The sequence below is a fragment of the Melopsittacus undulatus genome, unplaced genomic scaffold, assembly GCF_012275295.1.
Source record: "Melopsittacus undulatus isolate bMelUnd1 unplaced genomic scaffold, bMelUnd1.mat.Z mat_scaffold_576_arrow_ctg1, whole genome shotgun sequence".
Classification (NCBI taxonomy): domain Eukaryota; kingdom Metazoa; phylum Chordata; class Aves; order Psittaciformes; family Psittaculidae; genus Melopsittacus; species Melopsittacus undulatus.
Window position 1 is genome coordinate 19100 of NW_022994431.1, and position 24938 is coordinate 44037.

At 44.6% G+C, this 24938-nt stretch overlaps 2 long non-coding RNA genes across 4 annotated transcripts; one reads left to right on the plus strand and one right to left on the minus strand.

Annotated features, from left to right (window-relative positions):
• Positions 1-1611: 1611 nt before the first annotated feature.
• On the minus strand, positions 1612-2887 carry LOC117438729 (uncharacterized). The gene is made up of 2 exons (XR_004550962.1): positions 2840-2887; positions 1612-1707 (listed from the first exon to the last, which is right to left on the minus strand). It is a non-coding gene; the product is annotated as an uncharacterized lncRNA (long non-coding RNA).
• Positions 2888-6017: 3130 nt separating this feature from the next.
• On the plus strand, positions 6018-18627 carry LOC117438728 (uncharacterized). 3 transcript variants are annotated; one of them, XR_004550960.1, is made up of 5 exons: positions 6018-6071; positions 16392-16467; positions 17642-17758; positions 18406-18466; positions 18592-18627. It is a non-coding gene; the product is annotated as an uncharacterized lncRNA (long non-coding RNA). The 3 variants fall into 3 exon arrangements; XR_004550959.1 differs by lacking the exon at positions 18592-18627 and having other exon boundaries at positions 18406-18568; XR_004550961.1 differs by lacking the exons at positions 6018-6071; positions 18592-18627 and adding an exon at positions 16054-16079 and having other exon boundaries at positions 18406-18568.
• The last annotated feature ends 6311 nt before the right edge of the window (positions 18628-24938 follow it).

The window sequence follows — 24938 nt, forward strand, 5'->3', positions numbered from 1 at the left end:
ATCTGACATTATGGCTGGGGTGCACTCTTCCCGACATTAGGGTTAGGGTACCCACTTTCCGACATTAGGGTTAGGGTGCACTCTTCCCGACATTAGGGTTAGGGTACCAACTTTCCGACATTAGGGTTAGGGTGCACTCTTCCCGACATTAGGGTTAGGGTGCACTCAATCTGACATTATGGCTGGGGTGCACTCTTCCCGACATTAGGGTTGGGGTACCCACTTTCCGACATTAGGGTTAGGGTGCACTCTTCCCGACGTTAGGGTTAGGGTACCCACTTTCCGACATTAGGGTTAGGGTGCACTCTTCCCGACATTAGGGTTAGGGTGCACTCAATCTGACATTATGGCTGGGGTGCACTCTTCCCGACATTAGGGTTGGGGTACCCACTTTCCGACATTAGGGTTAGGGTGCACTCTTCCCGACATTAGGGTTAGGGTACCCACTTTCCGACATTAGGGTTAGGGTGCACTCTTCCCGACATTATGGTTAGGGTGCACTCAATCTGACATTATGGCTGGGGTGCACTCTTCCCGACATTAGGTTTAGGGTACCCACTTTGGGTTAGGGTTAGGGAAAGCGGCTGGGGGCCACTGTCCGGTTCTACCGTGTGTCCTTCGGGGGGCAATCCGCGGCAAACCCGGTCGGGAAAGCGGAGGTGCGGCGCCGAGAGACGACTGATGCTGCCATTATGTGGCCAATGTTCGGTACTGCACACGGTGAAGAAAGGCGGCTGCGCGGGTGGCGCCTCAGCCAATCAGAGGAGTGGGGGGGCGCCGCCCACGAAGGGCGTGGCTAGCAGCTTGTCACGTGCACAGCAGCCAATCAGAGGAGTGGGGGGGCGCCGCCGGAGCCGGGCAGGACTAAGAGTGATTGACAAGCGCCGCAGCCAATCAGAGGAGTGTGGAGGCCCGTGTAGAAGCCGAACGGAAGCGGGGCGGGACTAAGAGTGACTGACAGGCGTCCCAGCCAATCGGGGTGTGGAGGGGTGCCGCCGAGCTGGGGCGGGACCGTACCGGACCGAGCCGAGGCGAATCATGGCAGGTAATGGGACTCGGCGGAGGCACACGGGGGGGCAATGGCAACTGTCGGCTCCCCGGGGACCCCATGGAAGCCACTCTGGTCCCTCCGGGCGGCTCCGTCCCCGTCAGGCGGCTTCGGCTCCGCTCGGTTCTCTTCGGGCGGCTTCGCGCTCTTGTGGTGCACTTCGTAGTTTTGGCCACAGGAGGGCGGCAGCTCCCGTTGCTCTGAGCCACCCCTTTGCTTCCCCTCCCGCATCTCCGGCACCTGCAGTACCGAGCTTTGGACACAGGATGGCAGCAGCGAGCAGTGCCCCGAGCTACGCCGTGCCCCCCCCCACCTCCAGCTCCTGCAGTACCGACGCTTAGACACGAGGTGGCAGCACACGCCGCAGAAGCAACGGCCTGAGAGCAACGGCCGCTCCCCTCCCCGTTGACAGCCTCCGGGGACCCCAGCTGCTGAGTGGGGACAGTTTGCAATATTGGGGCTGGGGCAAAGTTGCTCAGGGAACTTTTATTCGAGTCTCTTTCAGACTTTTATTGCTTTTTGGGGATTTATAATCACATTCTTCTCTTTTGCTTTTTATTTTCTTTACGCGTTTTATTTATTTCCTTTTTCATTCATGTTTTTTCCAGCTGTCCTTGTCTTTTATTCTCTTTCAGTAACGTTTTTTAGGCGTCCCATACCTAAAATGAGGTAAGAAATGGGCAAACATGGGTTAGAAAATTAAAAAAATGGTTCAAAACACCTTACAAATGATCCAAAGTGGAACACAAGTGGCCCAAAATGGATTAAAACAAGCAAGAAATGGGTAAAAATGGGTTAGAAGTGGGCAAAAATGGCTACAATGCGGGAGATGTGGATAAATTTGGGACAGAAACAGCCACAGACTGGTCAGAAATAGCCCCAAAAAAAGATTTAAAGGGGTTAGAAAAGGGAAAGATGGGTTAGAAATTGCCAAAACCGGCTTAAAACTGGTAAGAAATGGGCAAAACTGGGATAGAAATGGCCATGAATTGTTTAGAAATACACTAAAATGGCTTAAATAGGGTAGAAATGGGGAAAAATGGCTTAAACCAGGTTCAGAAATGGGCAAAAATGTGTTGGAAGTGGCAAAAAAATTGGTTAGAAGAAAAAATAGTTTAGAAATGGACAAAATGGCTTAAACCAGGTTAGAATTGGACACATAAGGGTTGCAAATGGCTAAAAATGGGTTTAAATCTAGTTAGAAGTGGCCAAAACTGTGTTAGAAATGGTCAAAAATGGCTTAAAGCTGCTGACAAATGGGAAAAAATGGGTTAGAAAAATAAAAAAGTTGCTTCAACAGAGTGAGAAAAGGGCCAAAAAAAGAGGGAAATTTTAAGAAATGGCTTTAAAAGGGTTAGAAGTCACCAAACACGGGTTAGAAATGGCAGAAAGAATTTAGAAATAGCAAATAAAACAGTTTAGAAGTGGTCATAAATTAGTTAGAAACAGCCATGTTACGGCATCTTCTTGGAATCAGGGGCTAAGTACACACCTCATACATACAGGAGTTAAACCAAGCTAGGAAAGGGCAAGACCAGGCTAGAAATGGGTAGGAAATGGACCAAAATGGTTTGGAAACTGCCAGAATGGCTTCAGAAGAATTAGAAATGGGCATCAAGAGGTTAGAAATAGCCTGAAGCAGATTGGAAATAGGCAGGAGCAGCCTAAAACAGGCCAGAAATGGCCATAAATACTTAAGTAACCAAAAATAGCTTAAAACTAGTCAGGAATGGGATGAAGTAAAATGGAAATGCCTGTTAATTGTTTAGAATTAGTCTTACTGAGGCTTACCTGAACCTAGCGACCGTTTCTCACTGTGCAGCTTCTCAGACAGCCAACATGCAAGATCCATTCCCTGGGCATGATGCTCCAGCTTCTCAGCTGTTGGGACTCTGCTCTGGGAGGGGCCGTTTCTGCCTGACCTGGATACTGCTGGTTCTCTTTCTCCCTGCCATCTGGGCTTGCTTCTTCCCCGTGCTCTTCTTTATCTATCTCTGCCACGGATTCTGCTGCTTCCTGCTCTCACAGCCAAGCAGTGGAGAAAAGAGAACAGTGAGGGATTTTTTAATGGACAAATCCCATGCAAGCATTTCACAGGAGAGACAATCCCCTACAAAAATTCTTACCTATGAAACCCAACAGCCGCAGCCACTGCAGCCATTAGCGAGGGCCTGTGCTTGAGCTGCCTCTGCATCTGGAATAGGAAGCATTTATGAAGAAACCTGATGGCTTTACTGGAGCTAAGCAGTTGTCCAAAGACGGGAGAAAGCAGGAGAGCAACAGCAGCAACTGAAGTCCTTAACAGAAAGGCTGGGATGAGCTGGCCTCCCCCAGGGCTCAGCCCAGCAAGGTCTGTGTGCAGAACAAAAGGAGGGCAATGCACCCTTCCCCCTTCTCATTTCTCCGAGAATCCCAGTCTCCAGATCCTTCAGCACCTTAAAGCTACAGTCAACAGTCTCATTTCCCAACTAAGTACAAGATTAGATCAGAAAAAACAAGCAGGGAACGCCTTGGCTGCTTTAGAAACGGCTATTTCAACCCTGGCCCCTTTCCCTCCCAATGCAGGTACAGTGTGAATTACGGACCTCCAGGTAACCGCCCCCCCCCCCCCCCCCGTGCCTTCACTCCCCTCAGTACCGAGCACCGAGAGGCTTCCCGTGCCGAGCGGCCAGCAGGCAGGAGAGGCCCCTCTGCGCACGCCCAAGGCACGGCCGGGCAGCCAGGCCCGCTCCCCTCCCCGGTAAGCCTGGCCCCGCGGTGGGCTCGGCTCTCACCTGCTGCTGCCGGGACCCGGACCTGGACCCGGACCCTGCCCGCCGCCATGCTGCTCCCGGGGGCTGCGACTGCCACACCAAAACGGCGCGGAGGGACCGGAGCCGGCGGGCGGCCACCGGACTGCGGACGCATGGAGCGGCACTTGCTACAGCCCGCCGGAAACCGACGGGCACCACGTGACACTGGCTACTTCCAGGGACAGGGAGCACCACGGCTCATGCGCGGAGGCAGGGCTGCAGTACCTAACCTGGACACAAGATGGCAACAGCAAGCGGCGCCCACAGCCGAAACGCCCCCCCCACCCTCCCAGCCCCCCGATCATTGTCATGTCATCCTTATGGGATCACTGTGGGGGCTGCAAGAGTGTCTGCCGGCTGCTCTGCATCTCTGCCACAGAGCCTTGCTTCAAGCCTCTGCAGATTAGAAATAGGCAAGAGCAGCTTAAAACAGGCCAGAAATGACCACAAATATTGAAGAAGGAGCCAAAACCAGCTTAAAACTAGTAAGGAATGGGCAGAATAAGATGGAAAAGCCTCTCCATTGTTTACAATTTGCCAAAAGAATCTAAAAAAGGTTTAGAAATGGAGAAGAGTAAGATAAAAAATGACCATACAGGAGTTAAACCAAGCTAGGAAAGGGCAAGACCAGGTTAGAAATGGGTAGCCTGAAGCAGATTAGAAATAGGCAAGAGCAGCTTAAAACAGGACAGAAAAGACCTTAAATATCTAAGAGGTAACCAAAACCAGTTTAAAACTAGTAAGGAATGGGTAGAATAAAAATTCTGTCTTAAATTTCTATTCAGATCTGAATGGAAAGTGAACACCTTATTTCATTGTAGGGTGAAATTAATGTGGAATAAACAGTACAGGGGCTATTAGGAACTGCCCATTCAGAATGGTGTGTGCCTTCCTGAGGGTTGTGTTTATGTACCCACTCTTCCAAAGTCTCCCATAACTGAACAGAATCATAAAGTCTCCAAGAGGATTTACTGAATCACACACAAATGAAGTGGTTGCGTGGTTGTGTCTTCTCATGCACAGAACATTCATTTGATAGAATGTCTCTGGGGCTAGGTGAGGAAGAAGACCAACCAGCTAACAGATGGAAAAAAACCCCATCACAACACTGCAATCACACCTCACTCTGTGCACCCTGTGGATAGAACTAGAATTTTCCATTGCTCTCATGTGCCTCGTTAAGGCACTGAGGGCATTAGTAAGCCTTAATGACCCTAAACAGCCTCACCTGTGCACCAGACCACACCCAGGAGCCCTATTTAAACCGAGCTCTGTGCCTCAGTTTTCTTTAGAACTCTGTTGGAGGAATGCTGCTCTTCAGCTCTGTCCCTGCCTGTGAAGATTCTTAATCTGGACTTCAGATTGACTGCCCGGCTTGATCTTCTCTATGATTATAGAGCAGCTTGGCCATTGCTGGACCTGATGGTGATTTGTGGACTGGATTGCTGCTTGTTCACAAGCCTGATAGACTCCTGGCTGGACTTGGCTGCTGCTGGACCTTCTCTTCTTGGATACCTTGAAATTGGGCCTAGGCTGGCAGGGGTCTCTTCTCCTGCTGTGGGAGCCCAGAGGTGGCCTGGTCTGCTCTTGTTTCCTGAGGGCCGTGGAGATCCCTGCAAGGTTTGTGGGCAGTGTGGAGGACACGGCTTTGAGGGTGAGCCTGTGCTGCGGCACCAGAGGGGCCTCCTGCCAGGGAGCCGGGAGTGCTGTGTGCTCTGCCTCACCAACTGCCTCATCCACAAAGAACAGCTGGGCTTCTCTGGGCCTTTTGCACGGATTCCTTTGCCTTGAGCAAAATATTTGGCTGCTGAGTTATGAACTAACTCTTTAGACCTGTTTGAGGCACTACAGTGAAGAGCTGCAGGTAAAGGCCTGCAGTCTGAGGAGCAAATTATGTTTGTTTTCCAAGTGCCATGAAGTGCTGCCCCAGAAGTACCACTGCAAGGCAAAGTATGTGGGGCTGGTGTGCCCTTTCTCTGCTATATGTGTGATTGGAGTTGGAAATGGCTTTTAATTGCAATGTTTCATATCGAGCTTGTGGGGGTAGTCTTGCTGAGGCTGACACAACTCCCAGTTTGACTGAGCTAATTGGAGAGACATGGGAAGATGTACATCGAAAGAGAGTAAGAGGCTTCTGAAACAGGAGGTGGAGAAAGAGAACTCCGTTCAAAATCCATTACCAGGAGCTTCAGCCAGCCTCAAGCAGTCATCTGTAATGCAGCTAAACCAAGGTAAGTGTTGAGCCTTACTACTTTTACTGATAAGACTTTACTTTTTAAAGCAGAGTGCTGAACATGTTTAAGCGATTCTATGTATATTTGCAAACATAACTTCTATTGATGTGTCCTAAATGCATTTGGAAGCTAGTTTGTGTGCTCTAGTGCTCCTCAGGGTTGCTACAACTACCAGGTGCTAAAAGCCCTTCAGAATAAGACTAAGCAGGAGCTGCAAGGATATTAAAAGCAAACATTCAGATACTAATCAAACTTCCTACATGTCTCAATAACTGAACAAGTACTATTGTGTGTGCACAGCTACGCAATAGTGCACTTTCTGGGTTTGGCTAGGAAAAGATGTCTTAGCATGGTGTTTGCTCTCAGGTAAATTAAAGGCCTGCTAGAGTTGATTGAACCAGTGATGCAGGTGTTGGTCCATCCTATTCAGCCTGGTGAGGTTTCTGTTATAAATTGAGACCACAACGGATCATAATCCAATTAGAATTTTATTAATTATAGCAAGTAGAATATGAGCAAAGACAGCGCTGGACGGCAGGGGAGTCTGCGCTCCGCCTACTGCCGTACTGAGCAGTTCAAAAAGCCCTCCCTTATACATCTTTTACTTCCGTGTTCATGACGTAGTTGAGGTACTCTGCGCATGCTTCAGCTGTTGCTAGGGGGTCGACCTCTGCAACCCGGTGGTCGGTGAGGCCGAAGTAAGAAGTTTTCCTCCTTTGTTCCATAGTTGACCCTTCATTTATGTCCTTATATGGAGTGGTTTGTCTTATTTCTGCCAGTTCCTGGAACATCTTGCAAGCCAGTTTCTGTAACACCTTGTGGTCATCTTATGTTTGCATAAACGGTTTCTGGTTTAATTGGTGTAAGCGATTGTGGTTTAATTGGTGTAAGCGATTGCGGTTATCTTATCTTGCATAAACTGTGTCCGTTAACTGTGTGCATAAGCAATTTCATATCTTTTGTTGTCTAACCTTTATATTGGGTTTAACATATATATACCTAACATATATCTTAATAAACAATACCTTATTCTTTAGTTTTTCACAATCCCCCCTTTTTCTTTTTATCCTATTATTGTTTATTAGATGCTGCTTTCATTCTCAGCACTGCAAATAAACCTTTTTCCACAATCCCAACATTTATCACAACACTCACAGGGTAATACCTCACAATTACAATCAGTGTAGCCCCTACGTGGCATAATATATTCACAACAATCTTCATCCTCATCAATAGATACACTTTTATAATTTGCCCCAGACCTCGTAGTTAAAATAAGCAGTTTAGCTATGTCAAATCGTTCCCTAATAAAGTGTAAAATATAGCATAATATACAAGGCCCAAATATAAGTGCCAAAATCAACATGATAAGCGGTCCTGCTAAAGTGGACAACAAAGTGGTTAGTCAAGGTGAAACATTAAACCAGTTTTCATACCATGACCTGCCCACCTCACGATCTTTTTTACGTTGATCTAACCTTTTCCGGAGTTCAGACATGGTGTCCTGGACTACTCCAGTATGGTCAGCCAAAGAACAGCATTCTTCATTGAGAGCTACACATAACCCTAAACAGCAATCACTAAGATTAAATTTCCCACAGACCACTCCTTCTTGAGCCAACAGGTCATCTAAAACCACACGATTCTGATATATTGCAGTTTTCATTTTAGAATTTTGCTTTGCAATTAATCCTAATGCATTTTCTGTTTTATTTACTACTATTTGTACCACAGCTTGTGACCTTATAATTCTACTCAACATCCATATAGGAGTTCTGTATCCCCAGGATGCATCTTCGGCCCAAGTTGCCAAATCATAATAGATTATTCATTCAGGTGGCCACTCATTGTCTTTCCATTTTGTAACTCTCTTTTATATTGTTTTCTCCTCAATAAGAAGAAATTAGGTCTGATCATTCCTAATATACATGAACCTGTCCAATTTTGGGGCAAAAATGCAAAAGTTATTTTACCACAGATTCAATAATATCCATTTGGAGTAGGCCAACTGTTTGGTATGTTAGTTCCATTAGTCCAGTTACTGAATTGGTGATTTATTTCTATGGGATTTCCCCATCTTCCCCAGTCTTTCTTTGCTCTCTTCCACATATAACCCCCTTCACAAAGTAAATTTCCTATTGGTTTTACACCATTTTCTAAATTTTGCCAACAACTTTTTCCGATTATACCCATTTGCAAGATCCATTGTTGTCTCCCTTTGTTTCCTTTTCGATTTTTCCAGATTGTAGGGTCGCTTATATTACTCTCCATTGCCTCCGAGGCCCATCTCTTTCCCTGGTTAGTTCCCTTACAAACATAGCAGTTAGTTACATTCAATGCTTTAGATATATTTTCAGCAAGATTTACAAGGAGATTTTTAGCAACTGTGAGAATTTCATATTGGACTCCAGTTTTTTTGATCTTAATACTAATAATCACAGCTGGGTCTTCCCCAGTTCCATATATTTTAAGTCCAATTTTAGTTACTTGGTTCTGTTTCCATTTTTTTTTTTTTTTTTCAAATCTATGAGAGTTAAATTTATTGGATTGCAGGCACGGGTTGTACAGTTATTGTTTGTTTGCATTCTTGCTATTGAAGCTTGTAAAGTCTTACATTGATAATCACATCCCTAGCCTGCAGTATCGCAGCATACACAAGACCATCCTTTTCTTCCACAGAGGTGTGATGACTGATACCTAGCTGTTTGATTAGGTACATAATCAGGATTTATATGACATTGGTATCCACCCGGGCAAATATATTTTGGTTGGCTACTGTAGTACTGCCTCCATTCTAGACTTCCACAATTAGTATCTAAATCCTCATCTATAATATCATATGCATAAAAAATCATTGGCAGTGAGGTACTCAAATTGGTTATAACTTCACTTGTTCCAATTAATTTCCCTTCTTCTGAATTTGTTCTCATTTCTACCCCAATACAAGGTTGGAAGTTCCTTTGGATCATAACACACAGTTTTGCTTGTTTTTCCTGACACAATTCATACTGGGTTTGATTATATATGCAACTGCCTATCTTTGTTCCTTTGCATTCATAAACAGTGTGATATACCAAGGTTTTAGAGGTTATTCTCCTTCATCTAGTTGTGGTAATACATTCAACTATAGTTGTTGTGAATGTTTTTAAAAGCCACGGCATCTTCCCATATGGTTCCTATCAGAACCGACACCAAAAGAGGTCCGGTCAGGATCATAGTGCTCAGCGGTCACAGCCCCAGGGGTTGCAGCCCTCGGCAGACCTTTTCAGCTGCAGCACCGACTCCCTCCGGTCTTGCCCTCTCTGGTAGGTTAAAGGTATATTCCCCGTCGGCTACTATGACAGTAGTATTTGACCCACAACAACTGTTCCAACGAGGTGGTAATTTCACACTGAATGCAAAAAGAACTGTAATTGATTTCTCAAAAATTGTTCATGGTCTCTCCTATGAGTAATAATATACTTCAAATAATTGGAACACTTGGCTCTAATATACAAATTGCAGTGTTTGCATATAGGAGGACATGGACTAATACTGGCCCTTATCCTATGGTTTCTTAAAATAATTTCAACTATATCTTCAGTTCCCATATCAGATTTACAGGAGTCAATATGAATTCTCTCAGTTACTTATCCAAGTCCTCTAGAGGGTCAGCTTGGCGTCTCTGGGTTCAGTCACAACTTTCCATTCCTTTATGGGTCCTTTTACTCGAGACGCATGTGTCCACCTTTTTTCAGCAGCTCTTATCGCTGTTTCTGTAGTTAAAAGAACAAGAAATGTTCCCTCCCAACGAGGGGATAAACTCTCTTCTTTTCAGCTTTTATGTAATTCTAGTTCTAATTCATTCACTGCAGCAGCCCCATGGCACTCCCCTCCAGGGCAGTCTCACTTCCAGGGTCCAGATTCCCCATAGCACACACACAGATCCGGTTCCACAGAAGAGCCTACTCCCCCACCTCTGTTCAACATTCCTTCTCCACCAGTTTTAAAGCAACCGCTTTCTTTTTATCCACTTTCCATGTTTCCTCCTTTACTCCCAGTCCACATTTATCCAACAACCCTTCAGTCCCATCTATCAACATGTCTGTTTCCATTTGTTTGCCTATCCCGGCACCCATCCCATGCTCAAACACAGGAGCTGCTCGAGCTTCCTCCTTTTAACATCTTAACTTCTTAACATCTTTCCCCAGTATCACAATCTGAACAACATCTCTTTAGCTTTTAGTTTTTCCTGTCCTTTTCCAAATCCAAAATTAAGGGATCAGGAAGAGGTATATTAATTTTGCACTCTGTCATATCTGCATACATTACTTCATTCCATTTTCCTTATCACCTAAAAAAACAACATTAATTATAACAATGTATAATAATTCAAAGTTCCATTTTAGGTAATTTTTCCTGATCTTCTAAAGTGTATGAATGTCAGCATTGGTTATAATATTTTACCAACGTTTTCTTGTTTACAGAGGCCCCAGAAGACCCTCTCAGTTCTTTCCAATGTGCCAAAATGTAACCCAATGGGCTTTTCTTCAGAATTTCCTTGTCTTGACCGGCTCCCATTTCAGCCAATCTTTTACAAATCTCTATAGCTTCTCTTTCCCAGTACTCTGCAAATGCACTTATGAAAATGAGAGCACCTACACATAAGTTGTATGATATTCTTAAGGGGGTCAGTACAATAATATCTCTGGGTTCTGAAGATCAGCTCCCCTGTTGTTAGATCATAGTTTCGGTTACAGCAAAATCTCCTTTACAATCATGCCTCTTCAAATTTTCTTTGATACCTTTTTTTTTTTTTTTTTTTTTTTTTACAAACCCTTTCCCAATTTTTCTTTTTAACCTCCCAGAACTTTTGTGGCTTTTTCCACAAAATAATCATTTTATTTCTGTTCTCAGAGAATTACCGATTGGGTATCTATAATTTAATGGCTGTACACACACAAGAAGATGCACAGGACAGAAAAAAAGCAGCGAGAGGGGCAGCCGGACACTCCCCCTCCGCCCTTTTCTAAGCTGCTCACAGACAGGACACACACAGGGTTACACAGACAGGACAGCGGGAGGGCAGCCAGGCCCCCGCTCACAGACAGGACACACAGGTCCAAAAAAATATAGACGCTTCGTCCGTCTCCGGCCGCTCTCCTCGCAGAGACACGGAACCGCGGATTGGGACTCCACACTCGCTTTGTAGCTATGCTACGTCTCAGTCACACAGAAACACAAAGTTACACATGGGATCCCTCACTCACACTATGGTTCCGCTTACTCTCCTCACGGTTCTCAGAATCTGAGATACAGCAGAAACCTGGTGGGTTCGCTTACCCTTCACCTGCCCCCCTAGCAGGTCCGTCCTGGCTCCCAAAACTTGGGATATAGCGAAATCCTGGGCTCACCCGATCCGCCTATACATATGTATTATCTATCCCCGCTTCGTATTATAATGAGCCAGAAGGTCCTTTGCACTTGCGCAGTGCCCCTTCTGATCATGGACAGGGGTTTCAGGATGAAGTAAATGAGTCTCCCTCTTTTTAACCTTTACACCTTTTAATCTCCAGACATGGACTTAGGGTTAGTCGGCGCCCAGTCTGCTTCTCCTGCCGCTTATTAATAGGACCAAACACCTGTGTTTTTGTCATGGTCTTAAGGCTTGATCGCCCAGTCTGCATTTCCCTGGCTTATCAGCAGGACCTTTCATCTGCTTTTGTCAATAGAATTAGCATCTGCTTCTTCCCCTCCAGCAGTAATCAATGCCTTGGCAAGATGGCAATGGCAGGTATTTAGGACAGACAATACTTTTGTTTAAGCATAGGAATTCCTTTAACTCCCTTATACAATTTCTCTGTATTACCTCCCTGTACATTGGTTACCCGTGTATCAGTTTCCCCTTTTTCTATAAAGTGAGTAAATTCTTTTACTCTATTATTTATGACAGACCTATCCATGTTACCTGGAGAAGGCCTTGGTTAAGTATATCTCTGAACCATCCAGTAACTCCTTATCCAATCCACTTCCAACAATTTTAAGCTTTTGCATATTCTCCTGCAGTTTTCCCAGCTTAGTATGGATTGATTCAGAATGGTCAGATTACTTTCATGCAGCACATACGTTTGAAATCCTCAAAACCTTTTCTGCAAGACACCCACTGTATCTTGCAGGATTCAGACCATCAGATGTCTGCTGCCTAAAAACCAAAACTTTTTCTACGAGACACCCACTGTGTCTTGCAGGATCCTAACTACAAGATGCCCACTGCCTCCTGTGATTGTAAACCATAGGACGCCCGCTGCCTCTTGTGCATAAAACCTTTTTGTACAAGACACCCACTGTGTTTTGCGGACCCAAATATCGGGTCAGTTTTTTTTTGTTTTCTTTTTTTTTCTTTTGCCCATACTTTCATACAGTAATGGACCATTTTTTCCTTACTCTTTTTGCCTTCCTGGGACGGCTGAATGTCCCAGTACTTTATCATTAACCCCAGGGGACCGTCCGGTGGTGCATCCGGTGAGCTGCTCCCTGCTTTATTCTTAGGATCTCTCCTTGGATCCTTTTCTGGGTTATAATTACGACTCTTACTCTGACCCATTGTCTTACTCCGGGGACCTCTGCCTGGGCCCCCGGGACTGGGACCTCTACTGGGACCCGTCTTCCCTCCCCATATCTTAGTACAATATTCTATCATTTTTTTTTTTTGCTTATCTTTCCCTAGGGTTTCAGGGAAATCTCTCCAATTATCTAAGGGGTATTCATGTGAGTCGAAGGCTTGCTGCCCTTCGCCCCCCATCTTCTGGAATATCCACAAATATACACTCACTCGCTCCCCTTGTTTCTGGCCCAGTCCCTCGCGGGAGATGGAAAACGCAGTACTTAAAGGTCCACACTCGCTTGGTTCAGTATATCGAACCTCTCATTCGTTATATTCCAGGAAACCCAATCCCGCCCGAACGGCAAACCTGCGAACAATTTCGCCGCGAACAATTCCGCTCTGCGAATTTCGCAATATACTTACGCGTCCTGAGTCTTCGTCCGGACTCCCGTGCACAGAATTTTTATGGGATTTTACCGGTTTTTCCTTTGCTCATTATTCTAGAATTTAAGTTCGTCGGTAAGGTTGAGGTAGGCTGTTGGTCGCGGGGCCGCGAAATGTCGCGGGGCGCCTTCCCGGAGGTCCAAAGCTCACCGTTCCTTATCCGAGTCATGGCACCAGAAATTGTTATAAATTGAGACCACAACGGATCATAATCCAATTAGAATTTTATTAATTATAGCAAGTAGAATATGAGCAAAGACAGCGCTGGACGGCAGGGGAGTCTGCGCTCCGCCTACTGCAGTATTGAGCAGTTCAAAAAGCCCTCCCATATACATCTTTTACTTCCGTGTTCATGACGTAGTTGAGGTACTCTGCGCATGCTTCAGCTATTGCTAGGGGGTCGACCTCTGCAACCCGGTGGTCGGTGAGGCCGAAGTAAGAAGTTTTCCTCCTTTGTTCCATAGTTGACCCTTCATTTATGTCCTTATATGGAGTTGTTTGTCTTATTTCTGCCAGTTCCTGGAACATCTTGCAAGCCAGTTTCTGTAACACCTTGTGGTCATCTTATGTTTGCATAAACGGTTTCTGGTTTAATTGGTGTAAGCGATTGTGGTTTAATTGGTGTAAGCGATTGCGGTTATCTTATCTTGCATAAACTGTGTCCGTTAACTGTGTGCATAAGCAATTTCATATCTTTTATTGTCTAACCTTTATATTGGGTTTAACATATATATACCTAACATATATCTTAATAAACAATACCTTATTCTTTAGTTTTTCACATTTCTGTTACTTTGCTTCAGGGCAGTGAGTGAATCATTTTGTCTGGGAGGCTGCAGCTGTGTCTAACCCTGTTTCTATGCTGGCTGGGGAAGGAATGGCTTATGGAAAGGAAGTATACCTGTGTGGTGGTAATGATTACATTGCTGAAGAGATGTTTAAGGCTATACAGCAGTGGTGCTAGATTTAATGCATTGAGACCCTTTGTTATATGTATATGATGTAGTTAAAAAGTATGTCTTGTGATTATTTGTATATGTACAGTTGTATAAAGTTAGTCCTTGTTACAATAGCCTATTTTGTGCTTCTGCATTGGCTCTAGATAACTTGGACCTTCTATCGAATTGATTTTGGCCCAGGTTCACAGGGTTAGTCATAAAACTGAGTTCTTCATAGGACTGGGGCTCCTGAGGTATTTTTGAGTCTTTGTGCCCTCTAAGTGAGCATAACCTGCACACAGCATGGTATTCTCAGCTTCTAGAAACAAGTGCTAGAGGATTAGCCTATTAAGTTATGGGGAGAGAGAGGAAAACAGTACCAAGTACTAGCTCTTGTTACATTTGGTTCTAACTGTGCATGTCATTAGAAATTAGAAATAACAAAAAGCTTTTTTTTTTTTTTTTTTTTCCCCTGCCAAGATGGTCAGAAGCAGAGAGCAATTTTCTTGGATTTAGTACTTGTCAGACTTTTACCCAATTCAGTATTTGATCCTTTCTTAACCCATGGAGGGGAGCTGAGCAGTTTTGTTGGCATTCAGCTTCTGAGCTGCTCTTTTCTTCATCAGGAGAAAACCTTTAAATCACTCACAGACTAATAGAAAATAAACACAGGGTTTAATTTTTATACTTAACTGCTCCACATCTCACTTGAAAAGTTCATGATCATGTTTTAAGAGACTTGCTCATCTCTGGGGGGTGGGCATTTTCCTCCCTGCATGGAGAAGTTCCCTTAGGGTGAAAAGAGGGGAAATTTTAATGGGTTACAGAATGATCTTTCTAAATTCTTGATTACTTTCAATTTTGGGTATGTAATATCTACTGGAGTTCTTAATCAATTGGTGTTTCTAGGTCTTTATTGAAGCTAGAGAGCTGAGTTAGTTTTTTTGTGCGATGTCATGCTAACTGTTGGGTGATGGCTTTTCATAGACATGTTTGAGTCAGCTGTCTGCATAGTGGCTGCCTAGTTTCTCCCATAGGGCAATGCAATGAAGTGTAGTATGTTCTAGAAAGCCTACATGTAGGATGTATGGATTTTGATGGCTGCTGCAGGAGAAGAGTATTTGTTGTTATTGTGGAAATTTGTTGCTGGGTTTTATACTTGCTTGAGTTTGGTGTGTTTTCATCTGGAAAAAGCAGGTTGTATGCTTGGAACAAGAATTTAGCAAAGCTGGAGAGACAGAAGTGCAAATACTAAATGAAAAAAGCAGAACCTGATGGGTGGTACCTGTTAAATAATGTTCTGTACTGGTGCCAATCAGGGCAGTGTAATGATCAAGGCTTCTATGCATGAGCTTCCTAGGATGTAACATGCTCTATCTGTGCTCTCCTGGCAATATGCTCTACTTTGCTCTTAAAGTCTTCAATTTTTACATGAGTACTTTTTTGACTTTTTTTACCCCATTGAAGTGGATGATTAAATAAAAGCTGTTGTCACTTATCACCAGTCTTAACCTCTCAACACCCTTGTGGTAATAGCACTACTATAAGACTTAATCCTCTTGTTTCATGCCAGCTTCGTGTTGGAAAAGTTACTGTCCCAGAGTCTGTACTCAGTTTATACCAGAGCACAGAGCTCTAAGCTACTAGTAGTAGTCACAGAAACTGAAATCATGAACACTTCCCAGTGATGCTTAATCAAATCTGTGTTAAGGAAGCTGTGGTAGAAAAATGAGAGCAAAATTTAACAGTGATGGTTTCTGAGGTGTATGGGTAGGTTTAAGTTTTGGTTACTGTAAAATGAAATACATAAACCCATGTATCTATCAGCCTTTCTATAAGGAGTGTAATTAGATCCTTGCCTAGTTAATTGAAGTACTTGTGTGCCAAAGCTTTGTTGTGAAACTGGGAGAAGGTTCTTCCTGTGTGTCAGGCAGTGGCCTTTAACATGGAACTTGCCATTTTAGTATGGAAATTGGAGGCAGCAATCTTAAATTTGCTGTCAGATGACATTTATGAGCTAAACTCAATCATTTATTTGTGGTAAGCTGACACTGAGAGAACTTGTCTTTAGACTAGAGTGGATACTTGGGAAACTTTTTTTCCATTAGAATACCTCTATTTATCGGATGGGTTTACATGGGGAACCTGGAAAATTGCTTCAGAAGTACAAATCACTGGAATTATGGTCATTTTGTGCATATCTTCTCACTTGAACATCATATCTATAAGATATTGATTATAATAGGGGACCTGGTTATTTATAAATGTATAGCCACATTTTAAGGGATTTTAAGGTTTATTTCTTTCTTGAAGAAGCAAAGAACTTTTATTTTTGTGTAATTTTGCATGTAGCCTGACCTTGGAAGATCAAAAAAGAAGAGGCTGCATGTCAAGAGAAGAGAGAAGAGGTGGCGTGTGTAACGGCGAGGTGAGGAGCGGCGTCGGGCAGAAGAGGGGGCATGAGAAAGGCACCCTGGGCAAAGGGAATCCCTGTGGGCACAGGGCGAGGTCACGTAAGAGCATGATGGCACCTTTGGGGGGCCCTGAGGAGCGTTGTGTGCTGGGCGACCTCCCTGTAAGCAGGGCTCAGGTCTTTGCTACTCTTGGTTTTGGCCTTTGGCCGTCTTGCTCCTTTGGCTGCCCGGAGAGCGTGGCAACCCTGTAAGGAGGGTGAGAGCCAGCGTCTCCGCACCCGAGGGGGAAATAGAGCTCTCTTGGACCCCCAGGCCACCCTGTAAGCAGGGGAGGGCCATTTCCCTGTCCCTCTCCTCTGCCCCAGCAGCTCTCTGCCTGCTGGTGGCCTACCCAGCCTGACCCCCTGTTGTCAGGGCGTGTCACAGCATCTGGCCCTTGGCCTGTTGAAGCTCTCCGGCTTCCATGCAGCCCTGGGCATGGTCTGAGGCTCTCCTCTCTTGCTTGGTGAGTAGGGTGACTCCCCGGACAGTGGCTGCACAGAGACCGTCTCCCTTTTTGGGACGTTTTGGTTTGTGTTTGTCTTGTCCTTGTCTATCAATGTGAGGGAGTGAGTGAGCTTGTCCTTTAGGCACCTGTTAAAATTGCTGCAGCTTAGCTTAAGCCTCCCTGGAAGGAGAGCAGGTCTCTGTGCAGTATCAGGGGCGTCTTCCCTAAGTCCACGAGCGGAGGGATGGTCTGGACTCGCCCCTTCTTTCCAAAGACGGCGCCAAGCCACTTAGTCGTGGTGCAGGCAATGCGACCTGCCTGTAGTCAGGATCTGGGTCTCTGCCTGCATGGCTGCCTGTGCTGCTGGTGGCCTGGCAGCGTGACCCCCTGTTGTCAGGGCGTGTCACAGTATTTTCCCCTTTGTGCCTGGTAGCCGGAGAGCTTCAATACGCCGTCACCATAATGAGAACAAACCAGACCTTGTCAAGCCCCAGTCCCTTCCCTCTGTACCACTGACCGGGAGCTAGTGAGAATGCATGTACAGTTTAGAGTGAGCTACTGCGTGGGGCTGCAGAGTGGTAATGGAAGGGCTAAAGGCATGAAGCAGATTTGGGATTGGAGCACTGTGTTTCCAGCTTTGACATCAGTTTTCTGTTTTACTTCAGTGCAACTATTTTAGTAATTATTTTTTTTCTTATTAGTTCCTGTCCTTCACCTCTTGGGGAGTTTACTTACTGGATGCACTTCCTGGCCTTGTGTTTGACGCAGCAAAAGAAGATGTGGCACTGCGGACGAGCATACTGAGGAAGCTGCTTCTGGTAAGTAGGTGGAAGTAGAGAGAATAACAGTGCATTCAGCTGGAACTTCAGCACTGAGGCAAGCATGTATCTTGCTGATCTGCTTTGAAAGCTCAGGGCAAAGGCACTACCTTGTCCAGCAGCATAATCACTTCTTTTGAAGTCATTGACTTTTCAGAGGTTTGCTCCATCTGAAGCATTGTCTGCTTTTTTGCACTGCCTTTCTTTGGTATCACAGTGTCCTTGGATAGGTTGCTTCCTTATAAATGTAATGGTGTTTGCTTTGGAACAGTCAGACAAGCTTAGCTCCTGTTGGGCCAAGCTCTTGAATCTTTAAAAGTCAGCTAAGCTGTAAATTGTTCTGCGATTTCCTTGCGATAGTCTGGTTGTGCTGCCGGTCAGCACACAGAAAGAACAGGTCCCTTTTTCAGCTACACTAGCAAGTCTTTTAGCACAGCAGGGAGCTGTGGAGCAGGAGAAAATGAACGTCGGGTTTGGTGTGTGAATAGCTCTTGGGGAATGGGTAGAAGAAAGGGTTGTGTTGGGAGTAAATGTTAGGCTCTGCAAAGCTGAGAAATGTCCAGGTTTTTGCTGCGATACTGAACCTCTTTCTCTTTAGGCTAATCTATTTAGCTTGAATTCATGTGGGTAACTCTGTGCATGTTTAGCAGGTGGATGTAGCTGACTCAAGGGGAAAGCTGAGCAACCTTGGATACTGAGCTCTAATTGGTGAGTCTAGAGGTTACTACTGTTTACAAAGCTAATGTTTATAACTTGTTTGTTCTTGTATTTGTAAAATTGCATTTGTGTATTTTGTAATACTGTATTTGTAAAAACACCGTGGGAAACTACAGCCTTGGCAGAGATCATTCTCTGCACGAAAACATGGGAAATTACAGAAGCATAACAAGACAATTGACCTTGCTTATGCCTGCCAAGGATCTTCTTGTCCAGCAACAAGGCTCAGGGTATTGGGATCGCTCACTGCGTGGCCTTGGCTCTGCAAGAATTGCACGAGTGCGGACTTGTAGAAATGCTTTTTGTTGTGTTAATAAAAAAATGGAGAGGGTGAGGGTGGATGAGAGGGACTATTGATTTTGTACTTGTATGGGTTGTTTCTGTACCCCTATGATGTTTTCCTCCCTGACTGTAACTTGTTAGAATAGTTGCCTTAACTGAAAAAGGAGAGGGTGAGGCTGGATGGGAGGGACTATTGATCTTGTATGGTGCCGCGGCCAGGTGGAGGGGAGAAAACACCGATACGATGTAGGTTCACAAAATGCTCCGTTTATTGATTACAAAGCTGCTCTTAATATACTGTCTTACACGCGATCACGCATTACTTGATTGGCTGCTTCACTTTGCCCACGAGGGATACACGCTCCCCTTTACCTCTCCTGATTGGTTTCACGCCTTCGCTTCAGCTTAGCGTTACATCATGCTTCTGCAATTACTGGCATCCTGTTATTGCATTCCTGTTTTGCTGATCTTGACACTTCTTCTTCTTTTAACCTGGGGTCATAAGTTCACTTTCTCACAGCTTGCTGTAGGCCTCTTCAAGTGCCCATGCTCGACCCCCAACATCTCCCCCTCTTTTTTCAAATAAGGCTTTTGTCATCTGCTGCATGCGTTGCACAATACATTGTAACAGACAAGGTCCAAAAAACAAAATTAACAACATAATCATTATTGGTCCGCTAAACATCATGATTAAACTCCTTAACCAACTACTTATTCCTAACGATTTTAACCAAGAGTCTATAGGATTTGTTTCTACAGTAAGTTCTTTCATATTTTCTTTAAGTTCAAACAAATTCTTGTGAATAGCTTCAGAATGATCAGAAAGATTCATACAACACATGCCCAGAAGCATTCTAATGCAAAGGGGATGTGAAGCAGCTGCAGAAGTAAACTGTACAGTGTTAACAGTCAAGGAGTTACACTCCCCCCCTTTTTTTTTTTTTTTGATCAGACAAAAAGCCATTTATTGCAAAGCTTTAACTCCTTATATACTATTGCTTACACACACCTACAGCAATTTGGCATATCATGATTGGATACTTGTCGTGAAGACCCTTAGTGACTAACATATAATTGGTTAAACACAGGTGTGAGAACTTGACCTCGAATGCTTGCCAACAGTCCACAGTTCTCATAACTCAGTGAATTACAGCTTCTTCTTATCTTGCTTGCTTAGGCTTCCTCGGGCCTCCCATGGCCTTGCTGTATCCCTCAGAGTTATTCAGAGCTCATGTACCAAATATTCATTTTCCTGTGAGAACACTGTCTCCACATCTCCCCCTTTTTAGTTTTACGAAAAGTTTTTGACAATTTATTGTGTCTGCTCTATCACTGCTTGACTTGTGTAATATAACAACCCACTACTCTAGGTAGCATTATTTCAGTAAGATTAGTCTGATTTGAAGTCACTTGAACCTTTATAACATGTGGCATATCAGTGAATCCTACACACCATGTAACAGGTTGGAATAGTTGGGATTTAACAGATATGCTCAGTATACTTTTCCATTACCCATGGTCACACATAATAGCACAGATATTACAAAGATTTTACGAAGATTTCTACCATTGCTGTTTCTTTATGTGGTTGAGTTCTGCGGCTTGGTATGTTTTGCTGGCAGCCAGTATGGTCCTGTTGATAGCTGTACACAGCTGGGCCTACCCTTTTTCTCCTGGATGGCTCTCTGATAACAGCGGAGGCCATCCCTCACATCAAGGTCTGGCATGACATGTGTCTCCACTGCTCTACGCCTGCTGGGTTGCAGCCAGCAGCGAAGCTAAAGGTTCTTCTTGGTGGCAAACACAGAGGCCAACCCAGTCTTGCCCTTGACTGTGGTAGCAGGCATTTGGTCAATCTCTGTCCTTGCACCTTGTTGTCAATGCAGAGTTTCACCTGCTTAACCCAGTAACAAGTCACTACTACAGCAAAGCACACACAGATTTACATTAGCAGAGTAACTATCACAGAGTGCATCAGCATGTTGAAGATGCTAATGGCAGCGAGGGACTAACCAAAGAAACTTCTTACCAGTGGAGTTCTCCCACCCTCTTAATTTGTTCCATTACTTGCTTTATAACAGTACCATCATCTTAGAATCTTTCTAGCTTTTGCCTTAGTATTTTCTAGCAGCTACTGCAAATTTGCTTTCTTTAACATCTCTTTTACAAGTGACAAATCCATACAATACAACGTATAGTTTCTTATTAGCAACTGGCTAGTAAATACAGGTGGTTTTATACACAAAATCACAAGCTCTAATAATAGCTACTTTACAAGCATGCATATTCAAGCTGTTAATTTTCAGTTGCCCTCAAGTGATTTTTTTTGTTGTTGTTTTTTTTTTTGTTGTTGTTGGTTTTTTTTTTCAAAGTTGCTCACCCTGCTTTGCACAGCTAAAACCACCGGCCTATCGGCAACTGCGCTTTTGCATTAACCTTTTCTTGCCCGAAAGGTTAAACTGCTACCTGTTAAAACTTTTACATGAACCTGACAACAAAAAATATACAGAACACTGTCTGCCCTCATCACACACACACACAGACACACACACACACACATATGGGATCCCGCAAGCACACTCCACACAACTACAATATTTGAAACACAAAATCCAGACAATCATTGTTCCCACTACACAGTCCCACATACAGGACGTGGCACAAGGACCCTGTAAAGACTATCAGGAAACCAGCTCCGAGAAGCATCATCGCAGTGCAAGGTGGCAGGCTCAACCTTAGCGGGCGTCCCCACAGAGGCTCTGCCTCCCTCACATCGCATGAGGCTTGGGCTTTTTTACTGACCAAAATGCACACTCGTTCCTACACAGGTGGCCAGCCTATGTTGGAGGAAGTTGCCAGCAATATCTATAAAGGTTTCCAAGGGTAGATAGAAACGTGGACATACTTATATTTACCAACTTCTAGTACATGAGTATCACAGAGAGACTGTATCAAAGGAGTAGTATACGGGGTCCCAACTCTACGGTCTTACACATTCTGCCCGATACCCCTGATAAGAGCATACAAGAGACCATCCTATCTTGGGTGGGAAGCACACACACCATGGGAAACCGTGCAATACATCCACATCCCCCACCCATCTCACTTCTCCCTTTACAGCTACCCATTTATCATGAGGATATGGGGGATATAAATCAGGCTTCTTTTCCGGATGAATAGGCTCCAGGTCAAAAGCACCATCCAGGTCAGCATCGGCATTATCAGGCATCAGAATCTCAGGAGCAGCAACAGCAAACTGATAAACGTGCACAGGCTCCATCTCGGGGTCAATAGGGCTCAGGTCGAAAGGATCGTCTTCATCCCCGTCCTCAGTCTTCGCTGCTGCAGCGGCAACCAGTGGAGGTTCGGGGGGGGGGGGGGGGGCCCGCTGATCTCCATGATCTCATTTTTTTTTTTACTTTAACATCTCTAAAACAGTTCTCCAAATGACTAACAAACTTTTCACAGCATCATTGCCTTTCGTGGCTGCATTCCACAGCTTAACTCCTGCCCCATTCCACAAGGATATCTCAAATCCGGTAGACTCATAAATCTCTGGGTAACGTGTCTTCAACCATTTCAACATTAACTTTAGGTCTGTCTCTTTAAGGGTTGCTCCCTTCACCTTAGGAAGGACTGAAAACATCCATAAATCAGGGGCTTCTTCCTTAGTAATTTTCTCCCAAGTCTCGAGATTAAAAGCTTCACCGACTCCCACAATTCTTCCCCTATCTTACGCCATTGATCTTTGGAGAATAACTGTCCAGTATTTTCTAACAACCCCCTTCGTCGGCACCAAAATAAAAAGTCCACAAGTTCCTGTCGGGGTATCGAGTACCCTGTTTTCTTCGCTACGCATAGCACTCCTTCTGTCGTAGCCTTTTCTATCGCTGATACAGCGAAACCCATCCCGAAACAGACCGCAGTCTGCCTGACTCACCGGTCAGCCGTGGCCACGTAATTTGACCTCTTTTCCTGCCTCTATCGGGCAGCCTGCCTCTCTCAGGCAGCCGGGATCTCCACCTTCTCTCGTCCACGGTCTCTCTCTCTCTCCTGGTATCACGTCGGTGTCACCAAAATGCCGCGGCCAGGTGGAGGGGAGAAAACACCGATATGATGTAGGTTCACAAAATGCTCCGTTTATTGATTACAAGGCTGCTCTTAATATACTGTCTTACACACGATCACGCATTACTTGATTGGCTGCTTCACTTTGCCCACGAGGGATACACGCTCCCCTTTACCTCTCCTGATTGGTTTCACACCTTCGCTTCAGCTTAGCGTTACATCATGCTTCTGCAATTACTGGCATCCTGTTATTGCATTCCTGTTTTGCTGATCTTGACACTTCTTCTTCTTTTAACCTGGGGTCATAAGTTCACTTTCTCACAGCTTGCTGTAGGCCTGTTCAAGCGCCCATGCTCGACCCCCAACAGTATGGGTTGTTTCTGTACCACTATGATGTTTTTCTCCCAGACTATAACTTGTACTTGTTGTCTGAACTGAAAAAGGAGAGGGTGAGGGTGGATGGGACTGGCCATTGATGTTGTACTTGTATGGGTTGTTTCTGTACCCCTATGATGTTTTCCTCCCTGATTATAACTTGTTATAATTGTTGCCTTAAAAAGGGAGAGGGTGAGTGTGGATGGGATGGACTATTGATCTTGTATGGGTTGATTCTGTACCCCTATAATGTTTCCCTCCCTGACTATAACTTGTTATAATTGTTGCCTTAACTGAAAACGGAGTGGCCGGGGGTGGATGGGAGGGACTATTGATCTTGTATGGGTTGTTTTTGTACCTCTATAATGTTTTTCTCCCAGACTTTAACTTGTTGTACTTATTGTCTGAACTGAAAAGGGAGAGGGAGAGGGTGAGGGTGGATGGGACTGGCCATTGATGTTGTACTTGTATGGGTTGTTTCTGTACCCCTATGATGTTTTCCTGCCTGATTATAACTTGTTATAATTGTTGCCTTAAAGAGGGAGAGGCTGAGTGTGGATGGGATGGACTATTGATCTTGTATAGGTTGTTTCTGTACCCCTATGTTTTCCTCCCTGACTGTAACTTGTTATGATTGTTGTGTTAATTGAAAAAGAGGGTGAGGGTGGATGGGATGGACTATTGATCTTGTACTTGTATTGGTTGTTTCTGTACCCCTATGATTTTTTCCTCCCTGACTGTAACTTGTTGTAATTGTTGTGTTAATTGAAAAAGGAGAGGGTGAGGGTGGATGGGATGGACTATTGATCTTGTATGGGTTGTTTCTGTACCCCTATGATGTTTTCCTCCCTGACTGTAACTTGTTATAATTGTTGCCTTAACTGAAAAAGGACAGGGTGGGGGTGGATTGGATGGACTATTGATCTTGTATGGGTTGTTTCTGTACCCCTATGATGTTTTCCTCCCTGACTGTAACTTGTTGTAATTGTTGTGTTAATTGAAAAAGGAGAGGGTGAGGGTGGATGGGACTGGCCATTGATGTTGTACTTGTATGGGTTGTTTCTGTACCCCTATGATGTTTTCCTCCCTGATTGTAACTTGTTATAATTGTTGCCTTAAAAAGGGAGAGGGTGAGTGTGGATGGGATGGACTATTGATCTTGTATAGGTTGTTTCTGTACCCCTATGATGTTTTCCTCCCTGACTGTAACTTGTTGTAATTGTTGTGTTAATTGAAAAAGGAGAGGGTGAGGGTGGATGGGACTGGCCATTGATGTTGTACTTGTATGGGTTGTTTCTGTACCCCTATGATGTTTTCCTCCCTGATTGTAACTTGTTATAATTGTTGCCTTAAAAAGGGAGAGGGTGAGTGTGGATGGGATGGACTATTGATCTTGTATAGGTTGTTTCTGTACCCCTATGATGTTTTCCTCCCTGAATATAACTTGTTATAATTGTTGCCTTAACTGAAAAAGCAGAGGGTGGGGGGGGATGGGAGGGACTATGTATCTTGTACTTGTATGGGTTGTTTCTGTACCCCTATGATGTTTTGGCAGGTAAGTCAATTTTCCAGGTAAGTCAATTTTCCAGGTAAGTCAATGCTAGATGATAGATGGGTACATGATCCATGGTAGATGATAGATGATGACAGTTGGGTACATGATAGATGGCAGATGATAGATGGCAGTTGAGAGATGGCAGATGAGACATGATAGATGACAGCAAGGCAAGGCAAATTA